Genomic DNA, 15,452 nt, shown 5'->3' on the forward strand with positions numbered 1-15,452 from the left:
TGGATATTACTTACCTCATTGTAGCCGGTATAGGTCGGAACACCTGTTCTCACAGGCGGTCCCCAGCAGGCGTGTTACATGGCACTACGAGTCGGTCAAGACTAAAAAATCGAGCCGGTGTCACAACCAGGGATGTTGCACACCGGCTCGCCTCTTCCGGGCGGTAATGCTCCGCGCCCCGTTGAACCCGGGCTCGAAACCCCGGCGGGATACTGGAAGCTGGCTGCCCACCCAGAAGAGCTTACCACCACCATTGTCACACCTTCAGGGCGAAAACAGAGACAGTCAGGACTGGAAAATTCAGCCCTTTGATTACAAAAGCAAGGATGTTGTAAACCTGTATAAATCATTGATTCGGCCTCAATTGGATTATTATGCCCAATTCTGGGCACTGCAGTTTAAGACCGGGATCTGGGGTTTCATTCAGGGTCTGATGATGCGCTCACGGAGAGCCCGTCCTGAATATGGATTTGCAGGCTGCCTCCTGCTCTTCCTCTTCCTCCTCATCTTCCACCCCCTCCTCCTCCTGAGGTGGTCATGGAACCCATGGTGAAAAGGCTGGGCCCTGATGATGGCCAAGTTGTGGAGGATGCAGAGAACCACCACGAATTGGGACATCCCCTCTGGCGAGTAATGGCGTGCTCCACCCAAGTGGTCAAGGCAGCAGAACCATTGCTTCAGGACCCTGAGGGTCTGCTCGGTGACATTCCTCGAGGCAGCATGGTTCTCATTATATGGGTGCTGGCCACGAGTGGTGGGGTTGCAGAGGGGAGTCATCTGCCAGATGAGGAGTGGATAGCCCTTATTGCCTAGCAGCCATCTTTGGGTTCGCCATGGTATTCACCTTCATGATGTGTTGGGCCTGGTCACACATCAACTACACATTAAGTGAGTGGTACCCTTTGCGGTTGCAGAACATCTCACCATTGATATGCGGCGCCCCCAAAGCCACATGTGGGCAGTTGATGCTACCCTGCACCATGGAGAAGTCCGATATCCTGGCAAAGCCACGTGCACACTCCTCCTGCTTCTCTTTGTTTAGCGAGAAGACAATGATCCGCTCTTCTAACGTACAGAGCCTCTGTGACCTCCCGGATACAGTGATGGACGGCGAACTGTGAGACATTAGCTATGTTACCTGTTCCAGTCTGGAAGGACCTGATGGTGAAAAAATTCAGGGCCACTGGCAGAGCGGTTGTCACCCTACACTGAGGCTGTAGGTCTGGTTCCAAGAGATGGGAGAGTTTTGTGGTCACCTCCTTAGTGAAGCGGAGCCGATGGACGCACTGCTCCTGGCTTAGGTGCATGTAAGAGAAGTGCTCCCTGAAAACCCTAGGTGGGTAAGGCCTTCTGCTGAGAGCCCTCCTCCGTCTTCTCTGCGAGCAACTTGTCTTCTTTGCTGCCTTAGCTCCATCTCCCTGTCATGCTGCAATGCAAGGGGGACTGCAATTAGAACCATGACTGAGAACAAATGGTGTACTCAGAGGCCTTGCAGTGACAGCCAATGCCTTCCCAATGTCCAGCAGCACTCCCTGCACACTTTAACAATGCTATAAATATCTTCCAGGAACCCAGTACTCCTACAAACTCTGCAAGAGCCAGTTCAAGAGAAATAATCAACTTACCTGCAAATTGGATGTCTCCCTGTAAACAGCGCTGGTGGTGGGGGGGGGTGGGGGTCCCTTGTGCAGCTGAACGCACTTTCAGCTGTGCGTGTTTAGGAGAGGGCTTTGAATGGAGTGGCGATGTCCAAAATGGTAGGTCGTGTGTCGCATCAGCATTACACGCTGACTGCTTTAAGGATATACCTACTCTGCATCCTGCCGACGCACACACGTCCTACCCGTGATATCACCCTCACCAAGATGGCAAACAGCGCGGGCAGTGCCGGAAGTGGGCGGACGTGAGGCGGATGCCATTTATTAAAAATAACTGACCTTAACTACTGGTGCTAAAGTTCCTAATTTCATGGCCTATGACTCTTCGTCAGAATCATCAGAACCATTTACAAAAGTGCAAAAAAACTTGAGTGAATTACAGGCAATCTGTTTTAACGATACCTGTTGAACTGCCAATGACTGAAGGATGGCCATAATATGGTACACTTGCATGTTGGATCAAGAAGAAGCAGCATCTGAAGTGCCTTGTGAATCATTTGGAAATGGTTATTTTTCCTTTTGTTCATAATTACAGTTATCGTACAATAAACACACACCTGATCCAAGCATTAAATTCCAGCATATCAATTTAGAATTTGCTGTCTCACTGTAATTATGTTTCAAAGCATAATGTGTATCTAATTCTGTATATTTTCTTCAACTTGTAATGTTTTTAATTATAAATACTGCTCTACTTTTATTATTTTGTGTTGTCATGAAGACTATTTTATGTGTCATTTTTATTGTGCTGTTTTCTGACACAAGTAACTTGTGACTTTTATTTGCTGCCACCATTTTGCTTATGTAACTTAATTTGTGCCACATGTATTTACAAAGTAATTGACATAGTTAGACCACATTTTTCATGATGTAAGGCAGAGGAACTGCCTATGAAACAAAGCTAAGCATTTTGCCCGGTAATCAGTTTCCAAAAGTTGCTTATGGCTTCCTGCTTTCATACATAAGATTTTTTAGGAACAGAGAAACATGTGACCCAATAAAGCCCATCACTTCACTTTTTGATTGATCTGAACCCCACCTACTCATTTCTCACTGTATCCCTCAATCTTTTCTCACAACACACATCCAATTAGCTCTTGAACTCAGTTATATTGTCTGTTTCAATGCTCTTCCCTGACATTCTATGTCATAAGAAGATTGTAAAGAAGATCAGCCCAACTTTCCCACTTTTAACTTCCTAATTTTGAACATGTGTTCCCTGGCACAGGAACACAAGAACAAGATATTCCCATAACTTTTGAATGCATCAAAACCAACCATAGGTGATCCAAGTTAAATTTAATGGATAGAAAATCCTGCAGGATATGCTGACCTCTGACCCCAAATTCCCAAGATGCACTCCCAGCAGGGAAAACTCTGTGCCAGCAGCACAAATCCATAACATTTACCCTATTAGGTTTGGATTCTATAAGCAGCATCTTTGTGAGGAATTAGGAAGAATTTGAATGCCAGATCTTTGGAATTTTATATTACCTGCGGTCTTAACACTTACCTTCTGTGTCAGCAGTACTTCCCTATGTCTACAAATGTCACATGGCTATCCATTTGCCAAAGTGTGCTTCTCAGGCCAATGCTGGTTTTCCTGAGCAAGATTTCTCACTCTGCTGGGAGTGATGGACTAGACTCAGGTGCTCATCTATGAAGCTATAATCAGAAATAGGAAAGATTTCATTCAACTAACATCCAGATGATATGTGACGATTGTAAAATCATCCTATGCATGTTTGATCATTTTCTTAAAGTAATAATCTCACAGCTGCCTTTATACTAATTAGCTAAGAGTGAAGGTTTGGTAGCTGGCCATATAGTAAGTAACCTACCTTTATCAGAAGATCACAATATAATTGCAGATGTGGAAAGCCATTCGACTCCTTTCAAGACTCAAATTTCTGTAGTCCACTTTATGGCTTCTGTTTTCACAGATGACAACAGATTAAGTTCCAGCTGTTGAAAACAGTACCAATTCTATAAACTCTGGGTCAAAATCAATACAATTGCACATTTATCACTATTTGGATCTATAAATAGTTTTGATAATTTAAAAATATGTTTGTGTTATTTAGTCTTCACCAAAGTACCTTGTAAGTCAGCTTTAAGAAAGTCTGGCACATTGCTGTACATTGTATTATAGATAATTTAGCAACAAGCCCAATGGAACATTTTGTAGAATGACATGAGAAGTGGTTCTGAGCAAGTGGGGGAGCAGCAGCCAGCTGTGGTAAGTACAATGCTCAGAACATTAGTAACGACCTTGCTGTGCATCATTTTACATAAGGAGGCTTTTGGCACTGGTGCTCTTGGCACCTTGTCACATTCACCATAGCGAAATTTAGAGTAGGTCAGGGCCAGAGTTTGCGCTGGGGATTTTAAATCTTTCCTTGCAGTCTGGGTTTGTGAAATTGTTTTTTCAGACTTCTGCTCTGTGAAAATGACTCTTTTGTGATACCTCAGTTTCTTGTCCAGTGTATAATATTTACCTGACACGTCCTTTAAACATTTTTGCCTTCTGAAGATGGGAAAACTCGAATCAGGCTTGTTTGCAAAAATTGTTTCTAATGCAAGAATGGAATGAAGTTAAGGTGAGGCCAAACTAGAGACAGGTCAAAATTGCCCTGTTTAGCGATGCCCGATAGTGCCGGCTCCTGCAGGAGTTAGCGCAGGCTGTGCAGGAGTTAGCGCAGGCGCTGCTACGGTAGAGCTGTGCCCTGCCGGTAGTGCCCCAGGCTGCCGCACAACCAGTGATGATGTCATTGCCATGCGCAGCGACCCCTTAGTGCCGTGTGCTGAGCCCTTTCCGCCCCGCAGTGGACATTGGCCAGTGCCCCACGAACTGACGTGAGCGTTGTCAGCCCCAGCCTCACGGGTCGTGAACCGGGCCGACATGCGCTCGCGGGACGTAGCTAAAAACAACAACAATTTGTAGTAGTAAAATGTCCCAAGGCGTTTCACAGGCGTGTTTTAAGACAAAACAAATACATTTGACACATAAGAAGAAATTATGGCAGATGACCAAAAGCTTGCTCAAAGAGGTAGGTTTTAAGGAGCATCTTAAAGGAGGAAAGAGAGGTAGAGAAGCCGATAGGTTTAGGGAGGGAGTTCCAGAGCTTGAGGCCTAGGCAGCTGAAGGCAGGGCCACCGATGGTTGAGAAGTTATAATCAGGGATGCTGAAGAGGGCAGAATTTGAGGAGCAGAGACATCTCGACAGGTTGTGAGGCTGAAGGAGATTACAGAGATAGGGACGAGCGAGACCATGGAAGGATTTGAAAACAAAGATGAGAATTTTGAAATCGCTGGGAGTACCCTGCGCTGCCAGTTTGGCCGACTCACCTCTGTTGCGTGGTCTGGGCCTCCATCATGTAGCCTGGCACTCCGTTTGGGTGCCAAGCTGCGGCCTTGGCATCATACCATCCTGGTGGCCCAGTGGAGGCTATCAGAGGCTCGACAGAGTGCACAGCGGCCCTCTTTCTTAACAGACACGGAGCAGCTGCGTAGCGCTGACCAACGCGCAACACCAGCGCCCACTACCTGTGAGGGGCGGTAACCGCAATTTCGCGGCCGGGGTAGGACTTCTGCATCGGGCGCAGGAATTCCTGTCCCCGAGTCAGTTACCGACCCCAAACGGGATGCTGGGGAATTTCGCGCCCAGCATCTCGATTCATTACTGTACTTCAGTCCTAATATATTAAGTACTTTTGTTGAGAATTTTGGTAAAAATTAGCTTTACATGGCAAAAAGTATGTGATCAGGAAGAAAAATAAAGTTATGGGGCTGGATTTTCTGCTAGTTTGCGCCTCGTTTTGCGAAGCGGCGGGGTGGCAAATGGCGTTTCTGGGCCTCAACCGGGGCGTCCAGGATTTAGCGTATGGCCGGAAGTTTCACCACAGGTTTTGCGGAGGCGTTAAAACATATCGCCCCTGCCTCCGTTTGGACCATCAGCATGACATCAATCGGCATGCAAGGCTGCGCTAGCGCCCCGGGTGGAAATTTCGGGCCTTATACTTGATTTAGCGGCCACCCCAAGGTCTAACCGGAAAAACCTGGCATTCCCATTGCGTAGCAGGCACAATAGCGGCATCTTTAAATGGAAGTCGGAGCATCTTATATGACAATTGTCAGTGACTGCTCCAGTTGAGCGCTAAACGCTGTGTGAGTCTACAGTTGGAATCAGGACTTTCATGTGAGTTAACCCTTTGATAGCCAAGTCGCAAGGGCACAGTACGCATAGCGAATGGACTTCATAAAGTTCCCAATGAGCAGAGACAGCCAGACTGAGAGGGCTTTAGGCTTTGGACGCTTTTCAGCTTTCCCCAACATTCAGGGTGCCATTGACTGTACACATGTCGCCCTGCGAGCACCCACACAGAATGCTGTGGCCTTCCGAGACAGAAAGGGATACCATTCCCTAACTGTCGAGCTGGTCTGCGATCACGCTCAGCACATCCTCACTGTCAATGCCCGATATCCAGGGAGCACACATGATGCTTTCATCTTGCGACAATATCTCACGAATGTCCCTGTAACAAAGACCAGGTCAGAGCTGCCTGGTTGGGTCAAAGGATACGGCCTGGCCACCTGGCTCATGACCCCCCTCTGGAACGCTGCCACAGAAGCCGAGCATCGCTAAAATGAGAGCCATGCAGCCACTCGCAACATCATTGAGCAGACAATTGGCAGGCTGAAGCAGCGCTTCTCATGCCTGGACCGCTCTGGAGGCAGCCTCAATACTCCCTTCAGCAGGTCTTTGAGTTAATTGTGGTGTGCTGCATGCTACACAACTTAGCCATCATGAGGGGACAGGCATTGCTTTGTTGGGTATTTTGGTAACAATTAGCTTTACATGGCAAAAAGTATGTGATCAAGAAGAAAAATAAAAGTTTTGGGGCTGAATTTTCTGCTGAGGCAGCATGGATATGTAGCCATTGCAAGAGACTTATGTCATCAGCTCATCACTGACCGCTTTGCTTGAAGGGGGAAGGAGAGTTTTGAGCGTTGCCTCACGACTCAATGAAACCATGCTGGCTATTCTACCACTTACTTGCAAATGAGACACAAGACAGCAGTGTTTAAGGTCAAAGAAATATTTAAAACAAAATGCAACATTATTTAATGGTTACACACTTATGGACACAGAACTGATCCCTTCAATGAACAACATTTACATCAAAGAAAAACTGCATCCTGCAGTACACAATATGTAATATAAATTAAGACTGCATCCTGCAGTGCACAAAATTAACAAGAAAGAAACACTGCATCCTGCAGTGCACAACCCCCCCTTCCCTTTAACCCCCTCCAATGCCTGCTGCCCCTCAATTTAGTTTCAGGGCATACAGCAAGGCTGCTAAAGGACTGCTGTGTTGGGGGCTCAGACAATGGAGACGGTGTCTAAGCATGCACTGGACCAGCTTCTGGCCTGTAAGGCCTGGCTTCCAACTGGGGCGCCTTTTCCTCGGCATTACCAGGTGCCTCGGGTGTCAACCGTGATTGGTGCATGGTTGGCAAGTGAGTAGTGGGAGTCGGAATGCTGTCACCCTGAGGAATGCCATTAACTCCCATTTCCCTGGAGCCACACAGTTGCCTAAGGGGCTGGGCCTCAGCAACCGGAGCACAATGTCAACCATCAACTTGCTGGTCTGCTTCAGCACCGTCACTTCTCCGTGGGACAGTGGGGAATGCTGAGAGTATGGAGGCAGACGTGGATTGCATCACTTGCCCAAGCTGAAGCAGAGCTTGTGCCTGTGATGCGCCCGAGTCTGCGATGTGATCAATGGCATGTGCCACATTCTCTGGAACTCCACTGTCACTGCTCGAGACCACCGGCCTGTGTGTGTGGGCAATGATGGCCTCGCTGGACTCACAACTCGCAATGACAATCTGTGACACTACCTCCACAACAGTCGCATTGAACGTCGATGCTCGTTGGGATCTGTCCCAATGCATCAATGAGGTCACGGTGCATCACTGTGGTTTCCCTGGATATTTACACCAGGTGCAGTTCCATGTCTGCCTATCTGTTAGCAGACAGACTTTGCTCATCCACCCTCCGGAGAGCTGGCCTGCAAGATTCCACCCCGGCACTGCATTGCTGTCCGCTACGGGGGCCAGGAGCCTCTGACTCCTCAAACCTGGGAAGTCAACCTCCTCCCCCAATGAACTAAGTCGCGATGGGACAACTGGTGGGCTCGGATGTTCCAACGGATCAGTCTCCTCAATTCCCTCATCGTCTGCACCATGTCCTGACACCGAGGGCTCCCTCGAGGGATGCTGCGCCTCTGGCTGGTCATCTGGAAGTAGAAAGCAACAGACAAGTGGTTAGCAGCAGGGGAGGGGGCAGAATGACATGAGGAAGATGGCATAGCATAGGCCCATTTGAAGGTCCGCTGCTAATCCATTATATCTCTCAGTGCAGTGCTTTGAGTCATGAGATCCTTTTACATACCCTCTCTATCCGAAGGGGGCTCAGCATCGCTCCTGGCAGCTGTCCACCCTGGGACTCCGATGAGGCCACATCCAACAGATGAAGTGTTTGAGATGGACCCCCCCCTGTCCGCAGTTGCTCCCTCCGGTTGTGGGAGTGCTTGAACTGAAAAGATCAAAATGAGAGATGTTTATGTAAAGTCCTGTCCCCTCAGTAAAGATTAACGCGAGGCATGTAGTGATGTCAAGGTCACTCTGGACCTGCACCTTTATTTCACAGCTCTGGAAAGCTGCACTTGCCTGAGATCTGTCCTTATATACCTGTCTCTTGCAAGTGCACCCCTGGTGGTAAGGTATGCTGGTGGTTACAGCTCATATCTTGTTACAGTCATGTATAGCATGTTGGGATACAGTTATATATAATAATGTAAGATACATGACAGTTTACAAAGGGTCTATCTGCTGTTGTGACACATATGCCTACCAAAGTAGTTTATGCCATTCTGTGTGAATGTTCAAGAAGCCTCCGATTAATCCGCTTGGATCTTGCGTGTGCTTCGTTAGTATGTATTCGCAGGTTACAGGCATCTAACATCAGGTCTGTAAGTGATCTTTCAGAAAGCGATTGGAGCAGTTGCAGTGCATTGCCATGGACAATGTTAATTATGTGCATAGATAGTTCAAAGGCAAGTGGGTGCCAAAGTAAGCCTTCCTTTTTGTGATGCATTGTGACAAGCACCCCACAGAGTGTTGAGAGGGACAAAGAGCATGAGAAACTTTGGATAGTGTGTGAGATTAATCTTAGAAGTCATGGAGGCTTGCATATATGAAAATGGTACCCACCCTGATGAATCTCATGAGATCATTGAACTTTTTTCGGCACTGTGTGCCAGTCCTGGGCACAGTGTCTGCAGCAGACACCTCCCGTGCTTTGTCCCTCCAAATCCGCTTGAACACAGGCGGCAGTGGTCTGGATCCCCCTGGAAGATGGGATGCGGCCCACCTCCTCTCCGCGCCCACCAACACTTCACTGGCCTCATGGGCGAAGCACCTGGTACGCTGCCTTCCCTCCTGCTCCTCCATCTCAGCAGAAGTGGCTGAAGTGGGCCGGTTTAAATGCGCATGCGCGCAGGAAGATGCCGCAACCGGAAAAGAAACCCGGAGGAAAAAAATAATAATTTCAAAGTACATGCGCAAAATGGCCTCCTCCTTCAAAACTCAAATTTTCGGCTCTGTTGCACAAAGTCAGTCGTGCAATGCCTGTCTTAACAGCAACGCTCCTCCGGAGCATTTTTTTGGTGAAAATTTCTGACGAAGGCGCAAACATTTTCCCGTTGCAAACTTTTGCGCTCCGCCGCGAATTGCGCCCCAAAATCCTAAAAGCTGAAAATCCAATACATAGAATACAAAAATTTAAGAGTTTTTTTTATTAGTTCATGGGATGTGGGCGTCGCTGGCAAGGCCAGCTTTTATTTCCCATCCCTAATTGCCCGTGAGAAGATGATAGTGATCCACCTTCTTGAACCACTGCAATCCGTGTGGTGAAGGTACTCCCACAATGCTGTTAGGGAGAGAGTTCCAGGATTTTGATCCAGCGACGATGAAGAAATGATGATATACTTCCAAGTCAGGACAGTGTATGACTTGGATGGGAACATGGAGGCAGTGGTATTCCTAAGCGTCTGCTGTCCTTGGCCTTCTAGATGGTAGAGGTTGTGGGTGGTAGAAGCCTTGGTGAGTTACTGCAGTGTATCTTGTAGATGGTACACACTGCAGCCACGGTATGCCAGTGATGGAGGGAGTGAATGTTTAAGGTGGTGGATGGGATGCCAATCAAGCAGGCTGCTTTGTCCTGGATGGTGTTCAGCTTCTTGAGTGTTGTTGGAGCTGCACTCATCCAGGCAAGTGGACAGTATTGCATCACACTCCTGACTTGTGCCTTGTAGATGGTGGCAAGGCCTAGGGGAGTCAGGAGGTGAGACACTCGCCGCAGAATACCCAGCCTCTGATCTGCTCTTGTAGCCACAGTACCGATGTGGCTGGTCCAGTTAAGTTTCTGGTCAATGGTGGGGGATTCGGCAATGGTACTGCTGTTGCATGTCAAGGGGTGGTGGTTAGACTCTCGCTTATTGGAGATTGTCATTGCCTGGCACTTGTGTGTCGTGAATATTACTTGCGATTTATCCGCGCAAGTCTGAATGTCGTCCAGGTATGCTGCATGCGGGCATGGATTGCTTCATTATCTGAAGAGTTGTGAATGGCACTGAACACTGTGCAGTCATCAGCGAACATCCCCACTTCTGACCTTATGATGAAGGGAAGGTCGTTGATGAAGCAGCTGAAATGGTTGGGCCTCGGACACTGCCCTGAGGAACTCCTGCAGCAATGTTCTGGGGCTGTGATGATTGACCCCCAACTACCAAAACCATCTTCAGTTCTGCTAGATATGACTCCAGCCAGTGAGAGTTTTCCCCCTGATGCCACACTCGGTCCAATGCTGCCTTGATGTCAAAGGCAATCACTCTTACCTCACCTCTGGAATTCAGCTCTTTTGTCCATGTTTGGACCAAGGCTGTAATGAGGTCTGGAGCCGAGTGGTTCTGGCGGAAACCAAACTGAGCATCGATGAGCAGGTTATTGGTGAGTAAATGTCGCTTGATAGCACTGTCGGTGACACCTTCCATCATTTTGCTGATGATTGAGATGAGACTGATGGGGCGGTAATTAGCCGGATTGATTTTGTCCTGCTTTTTGTGGACAGGACATACCTAGGCAGTTTTCCAAATTGTCAGATAGATGCCAGTGTTGTAGCTGTACTGGAACAGCTTAGCTAGTGGCGCGACTCATTCTGGAGCACAAGTCTTCAGCACAACAGCCTGGATGTTGTCAGGGCCCATAGCCTTTGCTGTATCCAGTGTGCTCAGCCATTTCTTGATATCACGTGGAGTGAATCGAATTGGTTGACGACTGACTTCTGTGATGGTGGGGACTGCTATGCTTATAATAAAGGATGAAACTGAGTACTGTGTACAATGAGCAAGTGTGACCTTAGCTCCTTTAATAAGACTCCAGAGTGCAGGTACCTCGTGGGTGGTCTGCTTATATACCGTGCTCCCAAGGGATGCTGGGAACCCTTGGGACTCCAATAGGTAGGCCCTCTGGTGGTAGTGTAATACAGGTTACAAGAGGTTAAATACATAACATCACTCCCCCGTGAAGTCAACAGTACACTTATTTATAAAGTGAGACGGTCTGGGGTTTTTCGCTTCCTTGTCGATCGTCTCGGTACAAATGCGGGTGTGGGTGAGTTGGTTAGTTCTTCACTGGGCTGTTGGGCAGCCGGCCTTGCCGGGCTGCTGGGGACGGTGAGTTCGACTTCATGGTCAACCATGATGTCGGTTGCCACTTGTGTGTGTGTTGGAGGCTCAAAGTTGGTGGTGTCGTCTTCGGGTTGTACGGAGCTGTTGGTGAACCGCAATTTGATTTAGTCCAAATGTTTTCTGTGCGTTTGTCCATTGGCCAATTTGACCTGAAACACCCTAGTCCCCTCTTTGGCTGTGACCGTGCCAGCAAGCCATTTGGGACCATGTCCATAATTGAGCACAAACACAGGATCATTGATCTCAATATCGCGTGACAAATTTCTGTGGTCATGGTACAGACTTTGTTGATGCCGCTTGCCCGCGACGTGATCATGGAGATCAGGGTGGACAAGAGAGAGCTTTGTTTTTAGCACCCTTTTCATGAGCAGATCGGCTGGGGGAACCCGGCGAGTGAGTGGGGTCTGGTGCGGTAGCTGAGCAGCACTCAGGACAGCCGGGTCTGCAGGGAGCCTTCCAACACACATTTAAAGCTTTGCTTGATGGTCTGAACTGCCCGTTCTGCCTGGCCGTTGGATGCAGGCTTAAACGGGGCAGATGTGACGTGTTTGATCCCATTGCGGGTCATGAATTCCTTGAATTCAGCACTGGTGAAGCACGGCCCATTGTTGCTGACTAGGACATCAGGCAAGCCGTGCGTGACAAACATGGCTCGTAGGCTTTCAATAGTGGCCGTGGATTTGCTTACAGACATTATCGCACATTCAATCCATTTTGAGTAAGCGTCCACGACAACCAAAAACATTTTGCTTAGAAATGGGCCCGCATAGTCCACGTGGATCCTCCATCATGGTTTGGAGGACCATGACCACAAACTTAGTGGTGCCTCTCTGGGTTCATTGCTCAGCTGAGAGCAAGCATTGCACTGGCGCACACATGACTCTAAATCTGAGTCGATGCCAGGCCACCACACATGGGAACTGGCTATGGCTTTCATCATTACAGTGCCTGGGTGGGTGCTGTGCAGTTCACAAATGAACGTATCTCTGCCTTTCTTGGGGAAGACCAGGCGATTGCCCCACAACAGACAGTCCGTCTGTAGGGACATTTCGTCTTTGCGCCTGTGGAATGGCTTAATCGCCTCCTGCATCTCCGCTGGGACACTGGACCAGCTCCCATGGAGGACACAGTTTTTTACAAGGGACAGTAATGGACCCTGGCTGGTCTAGGTCCTGATCTGGCGGGCCGTAATGGGGGACTTTTCGTTCTCGAATGCCTCCATGACCATGAGCAAGTCCGCTGGCTGTGCCATTTCCACCTTGGTGGTGGGCAATGGCAGCCGACTGAGAGCATCTGCGCAGTTCTCTGTGCCCGGTCTGTGGCGGATTACATAGTTGAATGCCGACAGTATGAGCGCCCATCTTTGGATGCGGGCAGAGGCATTGGTATTAATCCCGTTGCTCTCAGAGAACAGTGATATGAGCGGCTTGTGGTCAGTTTTAAGCTCAAACTTGAGGCCAAATAAGTACGGGTGCATTTTTTTCACCCCGTAAACGCACGCCAGAGCTTCTTTTTCAATCATGCTGTAGGCCCTTTCGGCCTTGGACAAACTCCTGTACGCATAAGCAAGATCCCCGAGTCATTAGCCTGTTGTAACACACACCCGACCCCATATGATGACGCATCACAAGCTAGCACTAAGCTTTTACAAGGGTTATGCAGGACAAGCAGTTTGTTTGAACACAACAGATTTCTGGCTTTTTTAAAGACAGCCTCTTGTGAATTCCCCCATACCCAGTCGTCTCCCTTGCGCAGTAGCGCATGTAGGGGTTCTAGCAGGGTGTTTAACCCAGGTAGGAAATTACTCAAATAGTTAAGGAGTCCCAGGAACGACCGCAGCTCCATCACATTCTGTGGTCTCGGCACATTCTTGATGGCCTCCGTCTCGGCGTTGGTGGGTCTGATGCTGTCTGCTGCGATTCTTCTTCCCAAGAACTCGACCTCCTGCGCCAGGAAAACACACTTCGAGCATTTTAACCTGAGCCCCACGCGCTCCAACCAACTCAGAACCTCTTCCAGATTCTTCAAGTGCTCAATGGTGTCCGACCTGTAACCAGTATGTTGTCCTGGAAAACCACGGTGCGAGGAACCGACTTTAGCAGGCTTTCCATGTTCCGTTGAAGATTGCCATGGCCGACCGAATCCCGAATGGTCACCAGTTATAGATGAACAGACCTGTTGATGCAGGTGAGGCCTTTCGAAGACTCCTGCAGCTCCTGTAGGCCGAGGTCAGGTCCAGCTTGGTGAACGTCTTCCCTCCAGCCAGGGTCGCGAATAGGTTGTCTGCCTTGGGTACCGGGTACTGGTCCTGTAGCGAAAAACGGTTAATCGTTACTTTATAGACCCCACAAATTCTAACTGTGCCGTCCTCTTTAAGTACCAGGACAATCAAACTAGGCCACTCATTGAATTCCACCGCTGCGATGATACCTGCTCGCTGCAGCCTGTCCAGTTCAATTTCCACTTTCTCACGCATCATGTATGGTACCGCCCGTGCCTTTGTATTGTATGGGGTTAATCACATACTGTTAATTATGATATTTAGACATTTACAGTGTGTCTCTGTCCCATGCCCTGTGGAATGTTGTTGCTATCGAGAGAGAGAGAGAGAGAGAGGGAAGCGACCTTGGGACACACACCAGCTTGTTATGAGACGGTCGGCACCTCGAGATCTCATGCTTTATGAACGAGCAGCTGGGGCCTTACAGATTAGGAGTTGGCCATAAGCCACATGCACCCATGTTTTGTTGCATAGTATGTTTGTTTAATAGTATAAAGGAGCGGCACTGTCCCGTAGTTCTTTGAACTTCACCTTGGACCGTGATTCGTGAGCAGTGCAAGGACCCCCAAGGCTCCAGACCAGCCGTTGTTGTGGAGTTCCCGACGGGCTGAAGGCCGTGAGCGTTGTTGCATTTTATCATACTTCTCTTTTCTTCGTAAACTGTGTTATTATATTTCTTTTCTCTCAGTAAACGGTGTTTTATTCTTTACTTCATTTGTCTTGTGTCTTATTTAACATTCATCCAGATCCCGAACCTGGGTCTATTATTATCGATCCAAAACATTTTGGCGTCACAAACAGGATCTGGTAAAATGTTTAAGAGAAAAGACAAGAAGCAGTCTCCTCCTGCGGAAGAGAAGTATAGAATACCAGGGTGGGGCACGAGGGATGAGGGTTATGGCTCTCTTGCCAATGTGCTAGCCCCGGATGGACCCCCGCAACATGGGGATATGCCGTTATTGGAACAGAGCAAAGATAGAACCGTATCCCACGCGGTACTGTCTCTTCTGGAGGAAACGGGCTTCCCACCGGAGAAAAATAGTCCCCCACAAATGGGATGGATTTTGTTGATAGCCTTAAGGGCGATGTGTAAACAACTTAAGGAAAGTGAGGCAGAAAACCGACAGTTAAAAACAACTGTTAAGGTTTCGGAAAGTCAAAACTCGACCCTGAGTGAAGCGGTCCGCACTGCACAAGAACGGGCGGACAAGGTCAATGAACAATCAGAAACTCTAATATGCCATCTGGCGACAGTACAAAATAAAAAGAAAGCCAGACCACAGAAATTACAGATGGATTTGAAATATATCCTTTGTACTGCACTGATTTGCTGCTGCATGTGGTTTGTACGTGCTCAATCAGACCACAGTGAGTGTTTAAAAGACAATGCAGAATCATGTGGGGAATATATACAAGCTGAGAAAAATTGTGGGTGGTGCACCAAAAATATCTGGCACTCCTTTAACTCAGAATATGAGTGGACAGATGGAGAGGGGGGGGAAACGGGAGGAAATTAAAAACCCTCCCCCATACGCTCCGAGCACAGAAGCTAGACCCCTTATGACAAATAAGACGAAACAGCAAGATGGGGAACAGCCGGTAACCACTGTAGTGGTGCGTGACTTCCCCACTGAGTTACAAGAAATAGGGTCTCGATTTCGTCAAAAACGCGGGGAATCATTGTCAGAATGGCT

General features: G+C 48.3%; 1 long non-coding RNA gene across 2 annotated transcripts in view; it reads right to left on the minus strand.

Moving 5' to 3' along the window:
• The window catches only part of LOC139274816 (uncharacterized), a 237,128-nt gene that overhangs the window by 31,370 nt on the left and 190,306 nt on the right, over positions 1-15,452 (minus strand). The window contains exons 2-4 of one of the 2 annotated variants that reach the window (XR_011595618.1): positions 3,500-3,623; positions 3,172-3,323; positions 942-1,426 (exon numbers count right to left, since the gene is read on the minus strand). This is a non-coding gene — a long non-coding RNA (uncharacterized lncRNA). Of the gene's footprint in view, positions 1-941; positions 1,427-3,171; positions 3,324-3,499; positions 3,624-15,452 lie in introns of those variants that run through there. The other variant, XR_011595617.1, reaches the window with a different exon arrangement.

The sequence above is a fragment of the Pristiophorus japonicus genome, chromosome 10, assembly GCF_044704955.1.
Source record: "Pristiophorus japonicus isolate sPriJap1 chromosome 10, sPriJap1.hap1, whole genome shotgun sequence".
NCBI lineage: Eukaryota > Metazoa > Chordata > Chondrichthyes > Pristiophoridae > Pristiophorus > Pristiophorus japonicus.